The 17,643-nt window shown below is 38.6% G+C and overlaps 1 protein-coding gene across 1 annotated transcript in view; it reads left to right on the top strand.

Annotated features, from left to right (window-relative positions):
- SDK1 (sidekick cell adhesion molecule 1) overlaps nucleotides 1–17,643 on the top strand; it is a 722,340-nt gene that overhangs the window by 130,162 nt on the left and 574,535 nt on the right. The window lies entirely within an intron of this gene.

Here is a 17,643-nt window from a genome sequence, read left to right as displayed (position 1 = left end):
GTCTAAAAATTTTCTCTCTTGTTAGGCTGTGTCCTTCCTTACGCTTTGGGTTTTGCAGGGAGTTTTTCTTGGAGATTTTTTTCTCTGGTCCCATTGGTTTTTCTAGGTTGCCATCTTCTTCAGCATCTGATCTGGGATAAGACAAAAAGACAACGAAGAGAACATACTGCTTTGTCATTCTTTGGGTCCTGGGGTCCCCCCAGCCAATCTTACTTTTTTCCCACCATTCAGAAGCTTTTATGATTGTTTTATTGATTAGGTTCAGAGTTTTTATCTTCACTTAGCAGGATATTTCTCCTCCTATTTCGGAAAAAGTACATATGCTCCATCTGGATTTGGAGCTGGGAGTCAGGAGGCTTTTCTTAATGATTATATATCTTTTATATGTAGTTTTCACATTAAATCAGAATATTCTCTTCCCAGGGCAAAGGAATGTTCAGCCAGTGTAACTTCCATGTGTTTCACGTGTACTTGTCAGTATTTTGGTTTTGGAGTTTTTGACAGCTCTGTATGAATCTGAGATCTCGCTGATAAGCGCAGTACTGTCCCGAGACTTAGGGAGCGTCTGCCGTGTGCCTGACGCGCTGCCCGCCGTCTCTCACCTTCTCTCGGCCCCTGTGTGTCAGGCTGTGTTTCCTCTGTTTTGTGCGGGAAGCATCTGAGGCTCATGGAAGTAAATTAACTTAGCTGAAGTCACAAATGAAGAAATGGTTACATTAGGTTACGAACCAGAGTTTGTCTAATTCTAAAATATTTACACTTTGTCTTTATCATACAGTTGCAGAAAATTGGATAAAATCTTAGAGTTAGCAAAATTTCCACCAGCCCTTCTGAAAACAAAATTAAAATTACTCTCTCAATGCTTTGTTTGCCTTGCATTTAAAGTAGGATTTTTAAAATAGTATGGGTAAGAACAATCAACTTTCAGAAACTTTATCAAGTTAAATATTTTGAATCCATTCAACTCTATCAAGTCTCTGCTTTTAATTTTCTTCAGCACATCCCTGACAATGTATTGTAAAACAGCATTTGTAGAACAAGTTAACAATGACTTTAAGCAATACCTGTTTTCAAACAAGATTAAACTGTATTTGAATTCAGTCCCTGAGAAATAATATTAAATCAGTGGCACTGCATAGAATTAGGTTAATATCCTACGGTATTGTTTTAGCTACAAGTATTTTTGGATGTTAAACTCTAGCATCAAGTGTGTTTGCTTATGAGATTATTGCTTTACCATGAATTTATTCTCTTCAAATTCTGTTTCAGACTTTCAAAAAGTCTTTATGTGGCTCATCTTTTTAAAGACCGTGTAATCAAATAGAACAGCTTTCAAGAAAAATGTTGAGAAAAAGATGGATGGATTTCATGAAGGGAAAGTTAATGAAGTGATGTGAAATATGAATGAATCTGATATGCTGGGTTTTAGGCCCCTTTTTTGTGCAAGTGACAGGTTACAGAGCTCTGAACCTGAAATCTTATTAAAATGTTAGAGGATGGAGATAGAATAAATCTCATCTTAAAAGTGTTCTCTATTCAGCAGGTTGTAATTCAGCATTATTTGTATCTGTTTTAATATATTAAATGTTACACATTAAACTACTTTAGAGGAAACAATTTTACGTTCAATACTTTAATTACAAAACTAGAATAACCTAGTTGTAACTTTTGAAGCGATTAGCACATTGTGAAGGAAACGCTAATTATTTTTCTTCCAGTCTCCTCTTCGTCCTCTTTACCTCTTGCCTACTAATGTTGACATCAGAGAGTTTATCTTTCCACATCTTTTTCCATGCTCAAGTACAAACACACACATACTTACACCCATGTACATTCAAATGTGTTAGACTTCTCTGACAGTAATTTTGTGCTCCGTAAATGGGACCATTCTCTACACATAAGAGTCTTCAAATTGCCTTTTTCCTCTCCTTCCTTCGGGATGATAGATATACATCAAAACTATTTAAAGTTAACTAAGGGCTTCCCTTGTGGCTCAGCTAAAAGAATCCACTAGCAATGTGGGAGACCTGGGTTCAGTTCCTGGGTTGGAAAGATCCCCTGGAGAAGGTAATGGCTGCCCACTCCAGTATTCTGGCCTGGAAAATTCCATGGACTGTATAGTCCATGGGGTTGCAAAGAGTTGGACATGACTGAGCAACTTCCAGTTTTACAGTATTTAGTGTCTGCAGTATGGACAGTCAGTTTATGCAGTCATTCCCTATTGTTGAACATTTCAGTAGTTTCTGGTGAGATTCTTATTTTTGCTTTAAGTGACATTTTCTGACTATTGAAAGATGTTGTACATCTTTTCATTTTCTATTAGCCACTTCAGTTTGGTATTTCCTCTTTGTGTTACTTGCCTATTTTCCCATTCAACTGTCTTTTTTGTTTTCAATTTGGGGGAGTTCTTTCTGTATCAGGCATTAACTATTTGATCATTTATTTTTGAAGTTGTTTTTTTTTTTTTTTAAACCAGTCTGTAACATTTTTGAAGTGACTTACAGTATTTTTTGCTATAGAATAAATACAAAATTATGTTCTCACAGTTATCTATATTGTCATGAGTTTCCTGTCTTCCCTAGTTCTATACATACCCTCCTAAATGCTCTTAGTCTGAATGTTATTGTATTACTTTTTTTGTATGGAAATCTTTAAGTCATCTGTAATTTACTTTTATGTATGGTGAGATGCAGGGGTCAAGCTTTGCCTTTTTCTTGATAGCTAGCCATTTATTATGCTAATGGCTTTTAGTAAATAAACCATCCTTTCCCCCTCAAAATTTAAATGCCATCAGTATTCTTTTAAAATATTTAAATGATTACATTTCTTCTCCAGCTTAACCCATTTTCAGAAAGGTAATGGCTTTTTAAAAGCAGGATTTAGTAAATTGGAAAGGTTATTTCTCTGTACTCAAATGTCAAATGCTACCTGATACTCTTCATTGTTGCTGACTGAAATTGCAAGCACAAGAAGGATTATTGCTATGAACAAATCCTCTAATCAGGATGTAACTTAACAATTTTAAGACCCTGGGTAAAAAGGGGAAAATTTGAGATATTTATACAGTGCCTCTACAAAAACAGTAACATACGACTACTGTGAAGAAAATAATTTATTAAATATAAGAAAGAAATCTTCTTTGCAAACATATGCAGAGGACTTCGGCTCACAGAGGCCTTCTCTCTCCTCCATGGCATAAGCTATATGGGGATGGCTCTCTTAGCTGCAGGCACCTCAGAGCTGCTCCTCCAGGGGGATCTGAAGGCAGACTCCCCACTTGCCAGTGCTGCTTGGGTTCATCTTCTAAGTATTCCCTGCACAGAGGTCAAATCCAGGCATATCTTACTTTCATTCATTGTGGAAATAAGTCCTTGGGATTGGTTGTGCAACAGTGTGCTTTCCAAAATCTTTTTGCTGAGGAATGCTGATTGAGTTTATCCACCATCATACAAGTGATGAAAGGAAAAGTTACTTCAGTATCTCTAATCTAGAGGCAGCAGCGTGAATTATATCGATGACAGATTTGAGAAGATTTGGTTATGTATTCCATCACTATTACGATGGAGCATCCTCATAACTAGAAATAGGCTCCTGAAGTCTGTTCAGAACCCTTTGTTCTTATTGTTTAGTCACTAAGTTATGTCTGACACTTTGCGACCTGATGGACTGCAGTCTGCTAGGCTTTCTGTCCATGGGATTATCCCGGGCAGAAATAGTGGAGTGGGTTGCCATTTCCCTCTCCAGTGGATCTTTCTGACCGAAGGATCGGACCCACATCTCCTGCATTGTGGGTGGATTCTTCACCATGCTGCCACCTGGGAAGTCCCTCCGAACCCTTTTAATGGACAGCTTAAACACCTGACAGTAAGACCTAAGTAAATAAAATGCTGTATTCCTAGGATGGAATAGTATGTTGGTACTGAATCTTCTATTTTGGTGAATATTTATGGTAGATAAATATTGTCACAATATTGTGTTTCATGATAAAGCATCATCTATAGTAGATATCCAGCATTTAAACTGAAAAGATACCAGTAAAAAGACTTGTGGAACTAACTCTTCACTCATTTTCATTTGCCAGGTAAAATAGACTAAAATGAAATAGTTAGAAAGGTAAGAAAATAGGAGGAAGCCAAGGGAGGAGGAGGTTTTCTAAGGGATGCGGTAGTTAGTGTGGTCAGTTGGTGCAGAGAGCTCCCATCAGCTCAGTCCTTGGAGGTGCCTGTTGGATTTAGCGACAAAGAGGTTATCAGTGGTATAGCCAGACCCAGATTTCCGAAGTGGAACTGAAAGATGGAAGCCAGTAGGGACTGATTAGAGGACTGGAGATGACGTGGAGACAAGGATACAAGTATCTGATTTTAGTAGGTTGGCTGTAAGGAAAGTAGACAGTACATTAGCTAGAAGGAGATGGTGTAGGGTTAAGGGAGGTGTGTGTGTGTGTGTAAGATGAACAAAACTTGAGCAGCTTCCTAAGTTTCAGGAATAGAGAGTGAAAGGGGATTAGGGCAGTGATTGACACAAATCCCTAAAGAGATGGGGGAGCATGGAGCTCTACTGAAAAATGGGGAGTCCCTCCCACTGTGTCAGGAGAGAGGGAGGGAAAGACACATAACAAGGTTCGGGCAGGTTTGGGTCAGAGGTGAAGTAAGCAGGGGGAAGAATGAAGGCAGATGCACGTTCTTTTGTGAAGTAAGAGATGCCTTCTGAGGAGCGAGAGGACTTGGGGACCCTGGTCAGGGAAGGGAGCTGCCTAGCAGAGTGCATCTGCACAGGACCACTCTCCCCGGTCCTGCTGGTGTATTGATGTGGAGTCAGAACTAAGTAGATTTAACTTGACTTCCAACCCTGAATATTTGTTGGAAGGACTGACTGATGCTGAAGCTCCAACACTTCAGCCACCAGATGCAAAGAGCCGACTCATTGGAAAAGACCCTGATACTGGGAAAGATTGAGGACAGGAGGAGAAGGGGACAACAGAAGTTGAGATGGTTGGATGGCATCATCCACTCAGTGGACATGAGTTTGGGAAAACTCTGGGAGATAGTGAAGGACAGGGAAGCCTGGTGCGTTGCAGTCCATGGGGTCGCAAACAATCAGACACTACTTAGTGGCTGAACAACAGCAATACAACTTAATTTCCATTACCTTTCACCACATAAGATATTTGATACTGAGAATTTATGTGTAATATAGGACTGATTTACTGAAATCTAAGCTAAAGTAAATATTTGATGAACAGCACATGTAAAATTAAATAGTTCCATCAGCCTTCATGAACCCTGGTCTACCTGATTACTTTGCATTTTGCTTTCTTTCCAATATCAACACTTTTCCTTCAAGTATGAACCAACTGTATATGGCCAATAAAACCAGTGCAGTAAGGAAGAGCCTTGGGACAGTACATGAAACTTGCTTTGGGCAGTTGCCAAGAAAATGGACCTCAAGGAGGAGAGTTAACATACTGTATAGGTTTCTCTATGAGCTCTGTCTATAATATTTTTTGTATATAGAAAAAATATTTCATTCAAAGCTCATTAACATGAATAAACTGGTATCTTAGAACAGGAACAGAGGGCTCAACTTTTTAAGAGTTAGATAATATAAATCTGTCAAAAGTTATTGAAACTGACTTGCGTGATTAAAAATAAGTTACATTTTTGTGTCTTATCTGTTTAGCATATTTGGGGCCTTTGTCATTTCAGCTTTCTTTGGAGCGGGTTGAGTGTTCATCTAAGCTCTTCAGAATAAGTAGTCACTTTCCTAAGGATTCTAGGACAGTGGTGCTATCTCAGATTCTTAGATGCTGGCTGTGAGTTGCTCTTGCTGAGCATGTGGTTTCTTTCTGCCACCCTCTAGAAGCAGGCGGTTGATACTAGAAGCTGGCAGGTTGGGAGTTATATACCAACATATCAATAACATGAATTTATTAATTCATGCTGAATCATAGGGAAATTCTTACAGAAAACATCCCTGGAATAAAGTTAACCATGTGATTGTTGTATCAAAAAGTAAAAAGCAAGAAAGTTATTTGGAAAATGCAATAATAACACGTAAAAACCTTTACTCCTAAAATGTCACATTAATAAAACTCTTAATTTTCTGTATATTTGCTTCAATACTAAGAGCTCAAAGTGCCTTCATGCAAATATTAAAATTCAAAGGAATATGTCATTATGTGACTTCTTGGAATTTCCCTTCCTTCATCCACCAACCTGTTAGAAATTCTTGTCATTTACTTTTCCCAAAGGTCTTGTAGGCTCTCTTTGATGAGTCGGGTTTTTGCTGCCTGTCCTGCTGAGGTGCCCCTTCCGGCTCTCCCTCCTTTTGTTTTGTGGCTCTTTCGGTTTTTGTGTTTTCCCAGCACAGAGCACATTCCATTGTGAAGCCCTTACTGATGTCAGCTGCCCTGTCCCACCTTATTCAGCCATGAGAAAACTACATGTGACCGTTGTTATTTTTAATGCCACACTCCCTTTGTCCCAGCTTTGCTTCCTCAGCTCCATCCTGCCACTGTGATGAACTGACCTAACCCTTTGCTGGTTTAGAGATTGGGAAATACTGGGCCTGGTTTGTTTTTATCTGTTAGGTGGGTGTTCATAAGATACCTGGCCATTTTGTTATTCCTCAGTCCTGGCAACCCTAACCAGTTCATTTCTTCTTTCCATCTTTCCCAGTTCTTGTGGGGTGAAGATTCAACTCTTTAGCTGATCCTTGTGCCTTTCCCCAATCTGTTCCCACATGTATTATATGCATTGTCCCATCCCTTCCTTTCACACTCCCAATTTCACAACTTTTGGTTGAATCTGGTGTTCCATTTTTATGATTAGTAATTAGTGTTCCTAGCTGGTCCTCATGGTGTATTATGAAAGATATTTCTTTTCTTCCCAAGTTTTTTGTGTTTTTATTACTGGTCTATACACAGAAGACCTGTACAAAAAAGATCTTCATGACCCAGATAATCACGATGGTGTGATCACTCACCTAGAGCCAGACATCCTGGAATGTGAAGTCAAGTGGGCCTTAGGAAGCATCACTATGAACAAAGCTAGTGGAGGTGATAGAATTCCAGTTGAGCTATTTCAAATCCTAAAAGATGATGCTGTGAAAGTGCTGCACTCAATATGCCAGCAAATTTGGAAAATTCAGCAGTGGCCACAGGACTGGAAAAGGTCAGTTTTCATTCCAATCCCAAAGAAAGGCAATGTCAAAGAATGCTCAAACTACCGCACAATTGCACTCATCTCACATGCTAGTAAAGTGATGCTTAAAATTCGCCAAGTCAGGCTTCAGCAATACATGAACCGTGAACTTGCAGATGTTCAAACTGGTTTTAGAAAAGGTAGAGGAACCAGAGATCAAATTGCCAACATCTGCTGGATCATTGAAAAAGCAAGAGAGTTCCAGAAAAACATCTATTTCTGATATATTGACTATGCCAAAGCCTTTGACTGTGCGGATCACAATAAACTGTGAAAAATTATGAGAGATGGGCATACCAGACCACCTGACCTGTGTCTTGAGAAACCTGTATGCAGGTCAGGAGGCAACAGTTAGAACTGGAGATGGAACAACAGACTGGTTCCAAATAGGAAAAGGAGTACATCAAGACTGTATATTGTCACCCTGCTTATTTAACTTACATGCAGAGTACATCATGAGAAACGCTGGGCTGGAGGAAGCACAAACTGGAATCAAGATTGCTGGGAGAAATATCAATAGTCCCAGATATGTAGATGGCACCACCCTTATGGCAGAAAGTGAAGAAGAACTAAAGAGTCTCTTGATGAAAGTGAAAGAGGAGAGTGAAAAAGTTGGCTTAAAGCTCAACATTCAGAAAACTAAGATCATGGCATCTGGTTCCATCACGTCATGGCAAATAGTTGGGGAAACAGTGGCTGACTTTATTTTTCTGGGCTCCAAAATCACTGCAGATGGTGACTGCAGCCAGGAAATTAAGACACTTCTTGGAAGGAAAGTTATGACCAACCTAGACAGCATATTAAAAAGCAGAGACATTACTTTGTCAACAAAGGTCCGTCTAGTCAAGGCTATGGTTTTTCCAGTGGTCATGTATGGATGTGATAGTTGGACTGTGAAGAAAGCTGAGCACCGAAGAATTGATGCTTCTGAACTGTGGTGTTGGAGAAGACTCTTGAGAGAACCTTGGACTGCAAGGAGATCCAACCAGTCCATCCTAAAGGAGATCAGTCCTGGGTGTCCATTGGAAGGACTGATGTTGAAGCTGAAACTGCAATACTTTGGCCACCTGATGCGAAGAGCTGACTCATTGGAAAAGACCCTGATGGTGGGAAAGACTGGGGGCAGGAGGAGAAGGGGACGACAGAAGATGAGATGGTTGGATGGTATCACTGACTCAATGGACATGGGTTTGGGTGAACTCCGGAGTTGGTGATGGACAGGGAGGCCTGGCGTGCTGTGGTTCATGGGGTCGCAAAGAGTCGGACACGACTGAGCGACTGAACTGAGCTGATTACTGGGCTATCCCTGAACTCTATAAAATTCAGTTTAATATGGCCGGACATATGAGGTGGCTTATCATTTCCTTTTTCATCTGACAGTTGTTCCTCCAAGAGGCAGGCTTCAGTCTCAGCTGCTTGTCCTGGGCCTTCTGTGCAGCCCCGTCTTAAAGCTTCCCAACACGCTCTCCATCTGCTTCCTTCACCCATCTCCTTTGGGGTCTCCTTAGCTCCCTGGGTTCCATGTTTTTTTCCTTATTTTGCTTCCTGTTTCTTGAAACATACCTTCTAGGAGTTTCCTGAAAATGCATGTCAGAGATGTACGATTTTAGACACTTTTGATCTTTGAAAATACTTATTTTGCTCTCATACTAGTCTAGGTATGAATTTCTTAATTATTTTCCTTCAGAATTTTCAAAGTGTTGCCCACTGCCTTCCAGCCTCCAGTGATTCTCTTGGGAGATCAGATGTCATCCTAATTCTTGTATCTGACATATAAGAAGATAAAAAAAAAAAAGATAAATACTTCAGGATATCTCTCTATCTTTGATGTTTTGGAATTTTGTGTCAATAGACTTGATGTGGTTGTGGCATTGGGCTGGGTCTTAGTGGGCTACTTTAATCTGGAAACTTCTCCTTTTTCAGAAAGTGTCTAATATTATCTCTCTGGTAACATCTTTCATCTTATGTCCCTCTTATGAAATTTTGCTAGAGTATAAGGTCTAAAACTAGAGAGATTTTTATCTCTTTTTCTTATTGTTTTATCCTAATGCCTGGTACCCTGCCTTTATAATGTAAGTACTCTGTACAATAAATATTGAATGAATTTATAAATGAATTCTATTTGGCAGTTAAATCTGGATTTGTCTTTTAGCTGTTTTTGCTCTTCTTTTTACAAGACTTTTTCTTTTTGTTCTGTACACAGGGAGATTTCCTTCATTGATTGTCCCACTTTCCTGCTTTTTTGTCTGCTAATCCATTATTATTTTCAAGAGCCTTCCTTTTTTCTTCCTTGTAAACCATCTTTATGTTCAGAGTCCTCATGGGAAATAGAATACTCTATAAGCGTACAGTCTGTCTGGAATTTGTCGTTGTATATGGTATGCGAAGGAGTACAAGGTTCATTTTCCCATATGTGTGTATTTGACACAACATCATTATTACTGTGGTCATCCTCTGCAGTGCACTGCACTGTCACATTTGTCATAAATCAAACGACTATGTGTGTAGGACTCGTCCTTTTGCCCAAGCAAATAGGGATTCTATTTTATCGTTCTCTTTCATCTATTGTGCATTATTACCATACTATCTCAATTATTGTAGTTTAATAAGATTTATGTGATATAATGAAAGTCTCTAAATTTGTTCCTCTTTGATATTGTTTTGATCAGTATTGACCTACCTGTATTTTCATGTAAGTTTGTATAATCAATGTGTCAAATCACACACACAAATACTCTGCAAAGATTTGAATGGGATTATGTTGTCCATAGATGAACTTGAGAACAACTGATGTCTCTACAGTACTCTATCTATTAATCCATGACTTTTGTATATTATTCTTTCTATTGTAATTTTTATATTTAGTGATGACATAGGAACTTGAACTTGACATTCCAGGAGTGTAGGCCTCATAGTTCTTTTTCCCACTCCAGGCATCTGTGCTCAGGGCCATTTCCTCATCTCTGGAGCTTCTGAACTCAGAGGGCCATGCGGGTGTAAAACGTTCCTCTCTTTCTGATAGCTTTGATCTAAAAACAAATAAATGCCTTTTAGTATTTTTTAACTATGACTTTTTTTTATAAGTTGTAAAAATTATTTTAAAACATTTTGTGTACTTACTTCTGAGTACTATTATACTGATACATTTTTTCTCTTAAGGGAAAACATGTAAATGCACATTTCAGGTATACAAAGCACTTTTTTGGGACAGAGAAATTTGTTTTTCTCTGTTAAAGCAAGGTATAAAAGTTAAAACTTGAAGTGTCTTTTCTATCAATTACTTTTTTTAAAAATAAAAGTTATGTTTTTTTAAAAGTAACATTTATAATATGGTAAGTATTTGCTTACTGCTTGTTTCATAGTATGTTTTTAATGTTTATAGTATGTGTACATATGTGTATATCTATACACACATATAAAGTATTTTGGCTGAAATATATTTCAATTTTGTGGCTTATTTCTTAGTTCAAGTTTTTAATAGCAGATTTTTATAGTCAAGTTAAGTCTTGACTAACTAAATTGTGCATTAAATTAGTCCTTACCTGGAGGAAATATACATTTATATGATTTTTTCCTTTAGATTTGATGTTGAACTATATTATTAATATCATACTTGAAACTATAAGTATCATATTTGACACTAAACTAATAGTATTATACTTGAAAAATATTCATAGTTGAATATTTTGAAAATGTTCTTTGTGTCACTAATATTATTACTAACTGAAGGTACATTTACAGAAAGAGTTCTGAAAGGAGGGGCCCAAAGTCCTACAGAAGTTGTGTCAGAAAATTTGAGAGTGGTGGAGGCAACTATAAATGAGGCTGCAACTTGGGAGGTCCCTGAAGCAAGGTGGAATTGGGCGTCCACCTCAGAGCGACCTGTAGAGGATGCACTCTAGTGGACTTTCCAGTTGGCGGCCTGGGGTGGCTTCTGGGATGAAGCGGAGGCCTCGTGTCTAGCTTGTCTCTTGTGTCAGTGGATGGCATTCCCTAGAAATTGTCGTAAGTGCTCCCATCATTTTTATAACATGCAAACTCAACTATGAATAAAGCTATTTAAACCAACAAATAGGTACGTAAGACATAATTAATAATCTCAGTGTAATTTGAGATCTCAGCAATTGAAGACTAAGCCTGAGAAGAGATATTTCTAGTAGAGATACTCTGGTGTCCCTGACCATTGGTTTTTCCTGTCATGTGATACCTACGGCCACTTTCATTTTGCCTGGCCCTCCACCCCTCTAACGGAGAACTCAATGGCACCCCACTCCAGTACCCTTGCCTGGAAAATCCCATGGACGGAAGGGCCTGGTGGGCTGCAGTCCATGGGGTCGCTGAGAGTCAGACGCGACTGAGCGACTTCACTTTCACTTTTCACTCTCATGCGTTGGAGAAGGAAATGGCAACCCACTCCATTGCTCTTGCCTGGAGAATCCCAGGGACGGCGGAGCCTGGTGGGCTGCCGTCTATGGGGTCGCACAGAGTCGGACACGACTGAAGCGACTTAGCAGCAGCAGCAGCCACCCCTCTAATTGCTGAGGTTTGTATGATGTTAGGTTTTTGGTGGGATCAAGTCGCCCATGTACTGGAAACATACTCTTCCTGACCATTTAATGGAGGATGGGAAAGGCCCAGGAAGGGAGGTAGTCCCATTTTTTTCCTTATCATTCGCTTATCTGGCCATTGAGGCACAGGACTTGGAAGGACTGGAAGGAGTGCCTGGCGAGCCGGCGTAGAGCATGGTATTGGTGTTTACGGAACCATTTTACAGTCTACGACGGCGCATTCTGGGGAGTCAGCACTGAGCTAGCCATAGGTCTAAATGTATATACAGCAAACCACAGGGGCTTGGTGAGGAGAATTTTATATTACCCAAACCTGGGACATGTTCACATGGACCTCGTCCTTCCTGAATAAAAGTTGTAGTGATTTCTGATCACTCCTGTTTTCTTGGGCTGACTGGAAAGCGTATACATGGATCCCTGTACGTGCTACTTCAGGATGTGGTGGTTTTTCTCTTCTGAAATGGGCAACTGTGTTAGGTGAGGTTTTGTTACTGGCTATGCCTTGACTTCTGCCTCGTAGAACGGGGCTGTTGGACACAGTGGCAGTCATGATTTAACACATGAGCGCTCATGGGAAAGTAACTTTTGCTTAGTTCTTGGGATGTGGAGAGAGCCTGAGGGTGCTCAGGCAGATTCTTAGCTTTCCAGGCTAGCTCTGGGAGCTGTGTCCTACAGGGCATGAAGCAGTGAGGTGTCCGTCACGGACGCCGCTGCCCCAAACAGAATAATAGAAGTGTGGCAGCTGGGACTCGCGCTTGCCTCTGAGGCTGGGTGCATTCTGAGTGCTCACCTGGAGGACAGAGTGAGCATTGTTCTCTCACAGACAGGATCCTTACCTAACCGTGTCCTAACCTCAGGAATTCAGCTGGGTTGCGTCTTGTCAGTTGGATTCCTTAGCTTGGGCTGTGAACTCAGCCTTGCACTGTTTCTGGCCATCTTCAGCCACTCTTACCTCAGAATGAGGATATCTGTGTTTTGAGCCATGTTCCATATCCACAGTTCATGTGAAATTGCTTGTCATTCTTGCTTATCCCATAAAATAATAACTGGCTCCTTTCTGTTGTAGCATTTGCTAGTAATGGCAGAACTATCCAAATGATTGTGATAATCTGTCAAGAGGATTACACCAAGTATTCCCCCACCCCTCTTCTCCATGGCAGAGTTGAACTGAAAAACATAAAGGGAATTTTCCTAGCTTAGGATTTTGACTAATGATTTACTGTGTGTTTAAATTGATGTGAAATGACTGGAAGCATTGACTTTTTAGAGTTGGGAGTATTTACAAATCATCCATGGTAAACATTATGAACATTCCAATTCTTCTTCTTTACTGTCTTTAATTCCTTTGATCAGTATGCTGGTAAAAATCTGTCTCTCTGTCTCTCTCCATATGCATATAATATATGTGAAAACATACGTGTAGTTGGTAAATGAGATCTTAAGTAAAGGCACCATATGTTGATAAATGTGATTATACCTGAGTGGTAGAGTTTGGGATACTTTTTATTTCTTTATATTTTGCTCTGTGCTTCATGGAGCGCATGTATTTTTAGGAAATCAGTGAAAAAAAATTATGTTATCACATATTACTTTTATGGTAGAAAAATGGTTTTAAAAATTGCTGACAATTGAAAACAGCAGAATTTGTAAATGGACAGTGTTTAATTAAAACTTTTTCTCCAAATGAAAACTTAATTTTCCTTAGCATTAGACTTTGTTTTTTAGCTTATACCATGGAACAGTGCTTGGAAAAATCTGAAAATGCATCACAGGTTTATTAGAGATCTTGCTTTTGTATAATTTTTAGGCTTTCTGACTTTCTAATTGTTATACATAGGTGACATAATTATCACTGTTACTTTTTTTTTTTTATTGTGGATTTTAAGCAGTTCTTTGCCTCAGTCATTTATAAAGATAAATATTCAAGAAATAAAAAATTACCTTAATATTTTTGAATGGAAAAATTAAAACACAGAGAATCATTTGTTTAAGTATGTTAGTTGCTTGGTGGTGTCCAACTCTTTGTGACTCCATGGACTGTAGCCCGCCAGGCTCTTCTGTCCATGGGATTCTCCAGCAAGGATACTGGAGTGGGCAGCCGTTGCCTCCTACAGGGGACCGTCCTGACCCGGGGATGGAACCTGGCCTTCTGCATTGCAGGCGTTTTCTCTACTGTCTGAGCTACCAGGGAAGTTCCAGTTGTGAAAGTTTCAGATAAATGTCCAGCACTTCTTTATTCTTACTTCATGTGATGTTCATGTTGCTTCAGAGAAGAATATTTCCTTTTAGTACTAGTGAAATATGATTTTTCCAATGCCTAATAATGTGTTTTCCAGAAGGTTAAAAACAAATTAGTTTATGGAATTTTGGGGGCTGTTTACACAATTTGAGCTTTTCTTTAATTACATAAAGTCTGGTGGCTCAGACAGTAAAGAATCTGCCAGCAATGCAGGAGATCCAAATTCAATCCTTGGGTCAGAAAGATCCCGTGGAGAAAGGAATGGCAACCCGCTCCAGCATTCTTGCCTGGAGAATTCCATGGACAGAGGAGCCTGGTGGGATACCGTCCATGGGGTCACAAAGAGTCGGACGTGACTGAGTGACTAAAACTTTCACTTTCACGAATAGTAACAGCATGTTGTTAGGTCTAAAAATAGATTTCTCTGATTATGTGATTATGTACAGGATGATTTTTAAATTTTGAATTTTGTATCAATTGATTTCATCAGAAATTCTTTAGAGATTAAGACACAGTAAATAGCATCAGATTATGTATATTTCTTCAGTATTTTAAAATATTTGTGAAGAGCTTGTCTACTTAATTGTGATTTAGTTTTCCAGGTAGGGCATATTTCCAGGTTGGTTTTTCAAAGAAAGTTTTTGTTAAGTGTCAATGCCATGCTTTTCCCTTATCCATGGACATTTCTGAAGACTTTGTATTCTCCATTTAATGCCTAATTATTTAAGGATTCTCTGAGCAGTTTGCTTGAAGTCTGTTTTTCCCTCTTAGCCATTGACAGCAAAACACATCTGCTGAGTGAGGCCCCTTTGATCTTCAGAGAGCTTTATCTAAAGGGAGATTAAAAAGAAGTCTGTCAGGCATTCTCCCAAGGAAATTGAAAGCACTTCCTAAGATTTCAGATCAGGTGAAGCCTCTCTGAATTAAGACATAGGAAAGTAACTGTGTTGATCAATGGCTTAGTCATTGGTTAGAGATTTCAGAGATTTGCTTGACTTGGTATGAGAGAATATTTTTAACGTCATCTCAGGCTCAGAATTTATGCAATAATATTGATGGCCAGAAGCAACATCATCTCATTAATTTTACTGTATTTAACACTCCTCATGTCCATGAGGACAGAGACTAGCAAGGTTCTAATGGTTCTCAGCCTTGTTGGGCCCTGGTGTCATTGGAGGAATTTGCAACTGGGTTTTTCTGAGTCAAGTTGAAAATTTTCAGAAACTTATATGCCAACCCCCTTTTCTCATTTTAAACAAATATACAGAAGTGCTTATTTTTTGTCAGACTCTAGGTTTGTACTGTTTACCAGGAGCAAATCTAACAGGTATAGGATCTGACAGGCAATGGGCTTCAGAGAGAGCCAAAGTACCGTCCTCAAAACACTGTATATAACTATTTAAGATGTCTTGTAGGGCCTCAGTTTTAGTAAAGAAATATAAAGTCTGTAATCAAACTAAGTTTCATTTTAAGACTGTTAATTTAGCCTTTTAAAAAGTTAGAGCTTGGGGTGGCTAATGAGCTGCTAATTTGTAACATAAAATATGTCCCTGAAAAAAGAAAGTCTGCGTTGAGGCTCTCATTCTGTCAGTGAGAAACCTTGGGGAGCACGATGTAACTGTGTACAGTGGAAGCTTTTTACTGAGTTTGGGGTTGTGAAAGGAGAGGAGACTATGAAAGTCTAACGAAGGATTACAGTCTGATTTCTGAAATGAATGGTTGAAAGGACACGGAAAATAAGGGACCGACAGGAGAATCAAGCTTGCCAAATTTCTTTTCAGAAATTCCAGGCTTTTTATGAAATGGTGAGAAAATGGCTTAGCCTTATGTTCTTCCATTTTGAGCTGCTTGGAAGAAAGTATCATATAAATGCAAATTTCTGCTGTAATAATGTATTCACCTTGTATTATGTGACTGAAGAGTTGGGAGAACCCAGAAGCTATTTAATACACAAAGCACTGCCTATAACATATTCCTTTATTACCTAAAGAGTTTGCTGTGTTTGATAAGCGACTCCCTCTCCTTCCTTCTCCTTATTTATACCCCCAAATAGTCTGAGTTGACCAAAAAGAACCTGTCAACATCTTCCAGTTATTGTATCTGTTGGAGGACTATTGGTGTATTAGGGCTTTTATTGTTGATAACATTTTGATGTCCTTCATTTCATTCATTAATTTAGGAAAACAATTTGGGTTTCCTGTACAAGTGTGTGCTAATTACTTGAGTCACGAGAAGATCGACAGAGGTCCAAGGGTCCTATTAATTGCTTTGAGCCTGAAAATTTTCTCATAATTGGTTTGGCAAGAAGAGTCAGTGAGATTAGTTGCTAATGAGGAGATAAGTATGTAATTTTAGCATGATATAAAGCTGTGATTGTCAGTAAGTGGTATTAGGAATCTGGATTATTTTTATTAGACCTTGTTTCTCTCAACAAAATCATTATCATCTCCAGATATTGTAAACTGGGTTATTTCACGCTGTTATTTTTAACATGTGTTAATCCTCAAACTACAGGTAATTAAAACCTTGCTAAGTAAGGGTTCATTAATAAAGTTATCAATATGAGCAGTCAACTTAGATTCTTCAGCTGATTCAGAGAAATTCTGTTTCATGTATTTATACTTTGTTTTCATTTGTCTGAAATGTTTGAAGTAAGTAAAGAATAAGAAACTCATGTCACCTTACTTACATAGACCAACTTAGTTTGTGTTCAAGTGAAGGATTGGTAACACTGCAAAGAAACAAATAAAATACTGCTTTTTACTAACCAAGAACAAAATGAGTGCTATGGGGCTTTATTTTGTATAGTCCATTTGGCTTTCTGTTTTTAATATAAAACTTGCCTGATTTTACTAGTATGAAACACTCTGGGACTTTAACCTTTAATTGTAAGGTGGAAGTTTCTCTGAAACAAACATTGAAGTATTTTTGACTTGTGAAAAAGGCTCTTTTCCTCTTTAAAAAAAATCAAACTCTTCAAATTATTTATAACCACAGTCACCTTTACTTGCGGCATGTGTTACAGTCTTGAGCATTTATTCAGTTTTTCCCTTTTGTAATCTTTATATCCTCCTTTTGTATTTCGGCTTATGTGAAAATAGTGTTACAGTGAACAGGGTGCTTTCATATCCTTTACTCATGCCTCCCTCCTTCTCTCCTGTGTTTTCAGTTAGTGAAGTCATACTTCCCTCCATTACTTTTTTGTTGGCAAAAGGTTTGTCAATGTTTGCATCTCTTGTTTTTTAGATATCCACAAAGTTCCATTTTTAGCTATTATGTTTTCACAATTTCAAAACACCTTTTGCTGAAGGAGGAAGGATGATAAAGAACAATTGAGTTTCTACATATTACACATTTTGTGTAAATTCTATTGAACATCCGGCATATGCCTAGTGTGTTGCTAGGTGCTGGGAAGGAGATTAGAAGAATTAATCATTTTTCTGCCTGAAGAGATTTATTACATAATTAGAAAGAGGAAGTTAATAAGTTAGAAAAAAATACAAGCTAAATATATGTTTTGAAGGAACAAATACATAAAATTATTTTTATATCTTAGCAGAGTAATTGTAGTTGATAATGACTAGTTCTATATTTATTTAAAAATGGTTACTTCCCCATCACAGGGCCTTGAAAT

The sequence above is a fragment of the Odocoileus virginianus genome, chromosome 33, assembly GCF_023699985.2.
Source record: "Odocoileus virginianus isolate 20LAN1187 ecotype Illinois chromosome 33, Ovbor_1.2, whole genome shotgun sequence".
NCBI classification, from domain to species: domain Eukaryota; kingdom Metazoa; phylum Chordata; class Mammalia; order Artiodactyla; family Cervidae; genus Odocoileus; species Odocoileus virginianus.
The sequence above is the reverse complement of the archived record's forward strand: the minus strand, read 5'-3'. Positions and strand labels throughout refer to the sequence as shown.